Source organism: Bidens hawaiensis, unplaced genomic scaffold (assembly GCF_021521415.1).
Source record: "Bidens hawaiensis isolate Kalapana, Puna unplaced genomic scaffold, B.hawaiensis_p1.1 tig00003469_1, whole genome shotgun sequence".
Lineage (NCBI taxonomy): Eukaryota > Viridiplantae > Streptophyta > Magnoliopsida > Asterales > Asteraceae > Bidens > Bidens hawaiensis.
Genome location: NW_027491193.1, coordinates 423772 through 430281, shown reverse-complemented (window position 1 = coordinate 430281; position 6510 = coordinate 423772). Strand labels below are relative to the sequence as shown.

The window sequence follows — 6510 nt, the reverse complement described above, 5'->3', positions numbered from 1 at the left end:
GATGGAAATGGGTTGGGTCTGGGACGGGTCTCGGTATTCCCATACCCGGACCCGATTATAAAAACCCGTCCCATACCCGCCCCAAACCCGTCAGGTTTTTATCGGGTAATTACCCATCGGGTTTCGGGCATACCCGCGGGTTTCAGGCATACCCGTTAGTTTATTAAAAATACCCGCCAGGCACGCCCGACATAAAACCAATCGGGTTTTGACAATATATATAACTAATCAATTACAAAAAATAATCAACATAAAATAATCCAAATCAACCAAAACGATATAGTAATTCTTCTAGTTTCATGATGCATTCCATTAAAAAATTTATACAATTCTACTATAAAAGTAGCAAAATGTGTCATGTTAGCTAGTGTAATAAATCAATTCATTAGTTAATATGAATTTGATTGAAGGTGAATGGTCAAATTATTTTTAATTGATTAATATATATAAATATAATAGAATATTTTTTTAATGTTAGTGTATGTTTTAGTTAATTAGTTGAGCGGCACCACGGCACCGGTTAACAAAAAAATCAAAATAATACTACTTTTAATATTAATACATTTAACATATTATATTAAACATATGTATTTAGAGCATTCTTAATTCATTTCCTATATTGTTGTGAGGGGAGTTTGTAAATTATAGGGTGAGGTTTTGAGTGGTTGTGAGTGTAAATTATAGGGTGGAGAGAGAAAATGTAGTGATTTTTTGTAAATTTGGAGAAACTTTGTTTATCCCTATTTATTTTTTAATATTTATTGAATTGGTTGTGAGTGGAGGAAAGAGAAAACTGTAATGATAAAGGTATAAAGTAATATCATTTAATTAAATAGGAAAGAGAAATGTAGTGTTTTGTAGTGTAATTATAAAGATGAGGATGGAGATCCGGATGAGAATGCTCTTAGATATGTATAACAAATATACATAAAAATTTATGTTGGGTATATAATCGGGTAAATGGGCCAATGTTATCGGGTAATTGGGCCGGGTAACCGGGTATTTTATAAATCCCAAACCCGTCCCAGACCCGCGAAAAATTTCAAAACTAATCCCAAACCCGTACCAAACCCTAATGGGCGTCCCAATTATGTCGGGTTTCGGGTATTTCCGTCGGGTCCGGATTTGACTGCCATCCCTAGCTGTATTTTATAATTTCTATGGTATGTTTGGTTGAAAGGAATGGAATGAAGGGGGAATGGAATGGACAAAAGAATGAAATGGACCATTACCATTCCTTTGTCTTGTTTGGTTAAAATATGGGAATGAAATGAATAATTACTTTATGTTGTTTGGTATCCGAAAAAAATTTTAGGAATGAAATAGAAATAACAAAAATATTCTTATCCCAAAATATATATTTTTTTACAAAAAAAAAAAAAAAAAAAAAAAACTGAAATGGCGACGGTGGTGGTAGCTCTGGAGATGAAAATGGTGGTGGCGGTGGCGACGGTGGTGGTGGTGGCGGTCAGGCGGCGGGGGTGGTGGTTGTGGTGGTGGTGGTCAAGCGATGGTAGCATTGGTAGTGATATCGGTGGTAGAGTGGTGATGACGGTGGTGGTGGCCAGACAGTGATAGTGGTGGTGACGGTAATGGTCAGGTGGCGATGGTGACAATGGTTGTCGTGGTTATGACGACGATGGTGGCGGTGGTAGCTTTGGTGGTAAGGTGGCGGTCAGGTGGTGACGGCGGCGGAAGTGGTGGTGGTGACGGTGGCGGTGGTGGTCAGATGATGGTGGTGGCTATGGTAGTGGTGGTGGGGTGGTGGCGATGGTTGTTGTTAGATGATGGTGTTGTTGAGAAAATAGGTTGAAGGAGGAATGTAATGAGAAAAAAGAAAGGGGGTGAGAAGGAATGGTTTTGATGGAATGGGATTCCATGTGTAATGGATGATTCCATTCCATTGTGCAATCAAACATCTCTTATTTCATTCCCACGTAATGAATTTTTCCATTCCGTCTGTCGTTACTGCATAACAAACGCTACCCTAGGGTTTTAAATTGGGAGTTTGTTTCCTTCTTTCTGATGGTTTGCTCGATTTTATGTTTTCTTAACAGAATCCGAGTTACTCAAGCTCACTGCATCCTCGGTATGTATTATTAAATCTCTGTTAATGTTAATTTCTAGGGTTTCTATATTCATTTATACTGTTGTTAAAATTGTTGTTTGTGTTCGTGTTTATTGTCTATCTAGGATTTTTGGTTAACTGAAGAGGATCCAAGTTTCTCTAACCATTTGCATCTTCAGTATGTGTTCTTATATCTCTGTTAATGTTTTAACTTTTAAATGGTAAAATGGTGTTTGTGTTCATGTTCTGTCTTCACTTCACTTACAGTGGGTTGAAGGTGTTGTATTTGTGTTGTTTTCGGGTTAACCGTTCATACGAAGTAAGGGTTTTGTCTTTGATTGTTACTTTTTAACTACATGTTTACCATTTTCTTGGTTATAAGGCATGTGATTACTTAATTCAAGTTTGTTGCTTGGCGTGGGAGAACTGGCGAATGGCAAAGCCGACAACGTTAGCTATGGCGTAGCGACAGGTACTTTTTCTTTGGTATTGTTCTATGTCATAGTAATAAAATTGAATTTTTATGCGTTTCACATGCAATTTGTGTGTCAGAATCTTTGGGGTTATTCATGATTTTATTATTATGGTTTTTTTTCTTGATGCTAATTAAGGCCTTTTAGTTTGAGGGTTTTGTTTGATTTTAGTGTTTTCACTACATATGGACTTCAAGTAGCTATCAGCTATATGATCGTGAAAACCTGCACGTCATTCATAGGAGTAGTTTGGTGCCCAGTTAATGTCACGGTGAAAAGCCATGGGGCATTATTTCGTGATGCACAAATCAAAACACTGCAGTTGTTGCAAAGTGGATTTCATGTAATGGTATGAAATATATTGTTTATAAAAGTCACTTACCTATATGTTGTAATTTATGTGTGAGCTTTACAAAATATATAATCTGCCATGTATACTGTTTAATAGAGCTATAAATGTTTACTTATTTATTAATTGAGGGAATTTAACTATTTGGTCCTTATCGTCGTCTTTAGCATTTCAACACGAGGACTTTATGTTTTAGTGTTGGCTGTTTTCTTCGTATGTGCCTCCGCGGCGAAGCGCGGGTAAAAAAACTTGTTAACATAATTATATATAATCTTCTTTTGTTGTAAAAAAAAACACTATCATATTTCCAACTTTAAAGGTTGTATTTTCTCATAAGATGTGTCACATCTCAACTCCATGTCTTTGGCTTGTATTGATGTTACGATAGTTTAAACTGACAACTCACACACTTGAAATAACAAAGAGTTACCCAATATTTTGGTATCACTAGGTCAAATGATATTTGGTCTTATTTTTTTACTAATTCATCTATTGTTTTTCTCCCATCTCTAAAAAAATAATGCATCTATCTTTTACTTACATGGCCGCCATCTTCGAAAATTCAATAAAATTTTAGGCCTAGGACGAGTAGTAAAAGGGCCTATGAAATCGCGTACTCAATTATTTGATAAATAATTTGACAATTTTAACGATAAGGTTGATTTTTAAAGGCCCAAAATGAACCAAATCAAAATAAATAATTACTAAACAAAAAATGACTCATATTTAAATATAAGTTTTTGTCTATTATATAGAAAAGAAATAATAACACTTGCGGGAATTGAATCCATGGACTATGAATCCATTATATAACACTCTTTCCATTCAAGCTATAAGTCATTTTGTAGAATTTTGTTTTAAATTTTTAACCGATCATAATTCATACTCTCAACTTAACCATTGGCATTTCCAACTTTCATTTTTGTTGTTAAGGATATTCCGACTTTCATAATCATCATAGAGTTACATTTAATTTACACTCGATTTCGTTCACAATGAAGACATGGTTTCTCATTTCGTTCATAATCAACATTATGCATAAAATCAAATGGAAATCAAGTGTAAATCTACAATAATACAGGTGGAAGTGTTTTTGGCAATGAAAGGGAAAATTACAAGCATCATTTGTTTAATTATCAATATGTACTACTTAACTTCTAATGTGGAGGGGGCGGATCGTTTGGTGAGGGGTGTGGATAAGGGATGTGACTTTTCGGTTAGAAGCTTGAAAGTTGGTCTAGAGGCTAACTTAGAGATGGAGAGAAGTTATGTGATGGAATGGAATAACTTTGTCCCAAAAAGAGTCGGTATCCATGCATGGAAAGAATCCCTTTTTTTCTTTGGCCAAGAGGGGTATACCGGTAGCATTGGTGGTATGCCCGGTTTGTGAAAAAGAGGTGGCGTCGGCGGAGCATGTGACGATCTCTTGCCATTTCACTCAATCGGTTTGGAGTATCATAAAAACACATGGTGCAAGGTATCTTCCATTTACGTGTTCTCTATCAAAGATGTGTTGTAACTACATAGACACTCATCGCTATCTAGTCGAAAGGCGAAGGCGTTTCATGCGGTTTGTCTTACTACGATTTGTTGTTTATGGAGGACGAGGAATGCGGTGGTTTTCGAGCGGAAACCGGTTAACTTGAATAACATGATCGGTGAAATCAAGGCCCTTAGTTATGTGTGGGTGAGAAATAGAGGAAAACTCCCCACGCTAAAATGGAAAAGATGGCGCGGGTTTACGTTTAGTATGTAAAAGGAGTGTCTCTGAGGTGTTTTTACTCTTATAATAGATGGTTTGTTGCGACTACCTTGCTTGTAACGTTTCGTCTTTCAAGTATTAAATTTGTATCTGTTAGCCGTTCAAAAAATATTTTTTTTGTTGATATTAAATAACGTATCTTATCTAGAGGTGCACACAGAACCGGTTAACTGGTTTCTAACCGGTTCGTACCTGAAAATTTAACCGGTTACTAACCGGTCCAATCCTAAGTGTTACTAACTGATCCTAACCGTCAGTTAGGTGCTGTTTGTTTTTCAGAGGTAAAACGTCAGAAGACTGCGAAACCACATCTGCCAACATCTGTAGCAGAAGAGGTGGACCAAAACTCTGCAGTCTGCAACAAGAAGACTGTTTGTTTTTTAACATCTGCAGACTGCTAAAATAAGCTGAAATTTAAATAAACTGAAATATAAATAAAAAAGGTCTTCAACATCAAAATTTAAATAATAGTCAACAACACTGAAATAATATTCATAATACCACAAACATTTTTTAAATCATTTATTCCGTATTTTGCATTAACTGCTCATCAATTTCATCTCTTAATTGAGTCATCTATTCCCGATCTGATGCAGTGCCAAGTGCTTCAACCTCGTCTTCATCAGCATCAATTTGCCCACGACTATTTCCAATCGACACATTGGGTTGATCGTATTGTGTAAACAACTCATCGTCCAAACCTTGTTTCCTAATAAAATTATGTAGCGCGAAACATGCAACGGTAACGTTCCTTTGTGTTTCCAATGGAAATGGTGCCATCCTCTTCAATATAGGGAATCTTGCTTTCAAGACACCAAAAGCACGCTCAATGACGTTTCGAAGTTTTGCATGTGCATGATTAAATTTTTCTTTATTGGTTAACGCACGTCTCCGACGAAAATCTCCAAGCCAATACCTCACATTACGATATGGAGCCATAAATCCTCGTATGTGTGCATACGCGGCGTCACAAAGATAGTATTTCTCTGTAAATATTTTCAATTAATTACAATATTAAACTAACATAGAAATAATTAACAAACAATAAAAATACCTGATGGTGGAAATGGGAATGGCGCGTGTGGATCTAATAATGCCTCTGATAATATTCTAGAATCATGTGCTACCCCTTCCCATCCGGCCACAAGAAAAGTAAAAATCATGTTAAAATCACAAATTGCTAATACGTTTTGATAACAATCACCCTTTCCCCTTCCTCTATATAAATCTTGTTGCCTAGTAGGAACAACAGCATGTATCAAGGTCCCATCAAGTGCACCAACCGCTCCTTTAAAAATCTTTCGTAGCCTCTTGTTATGTCCCGGAATGTTTGGATTCGGATTGAAAGAAGTTGGTACTATCATATCTTTGGCGAAAAACATCATTTTATCCAACACTTCATGAAAGAATTTATGAATTGTTTGCTTTGAGTGTTGAAATCTACGCTTGATAACCACGTAACGTTGGTTATGGCCGATTATCATCAAAAACATAGCCATCTTTTCCTCAACCGAAACATGTTTACTATCCTTTAACGAATAATTTGTTCTAAAATGTGCACATAGTCGAACAAATGATTCACGGGACATGCGTAACAATTCAATGCATTGTTTGGGATTTCCTTGCAATAACTCTAACGTGTATTTATGTCCCGTCATTGCCGAATCATTGTCTCGTTTTCGTTTCAAACCCCTCTTCCAAAAAAAGCGGATATACAAGTACATAACAACTACCAGAAGTATTTTCTCATCATTATTCATTATGAACCTGTTAATAAAACATAAACAACCATGTCATAAAGCATAAACAACCATTATCATAAAGCATAAACAACCATGTCACATAGCCATAAAATAAC

General features: G+C 36.1%; 1 long non-coding RNA gene across 1 annotated transcript; it reads left to right on the top strand.

The window, feature by feature from the left end:
• Positions 1 to 1987: 1987 nt before the first annotated feature.
• LOC143623463 (uncharacterized) lies at positions 1988 to 2938 on the top strand. The gene is made up of 3 exons (XR_013151898.1): positions 1988 to 2089; positions 2194 to 2246; positions 2336 to 2938. It is a non-coding gene; the product is annotated as an uncharacterized LOC143623463 (long non-coding RNA).
• The last annotated feature ends 3572 nt before the right edge of the window (positions 2939 to 6510 follow it).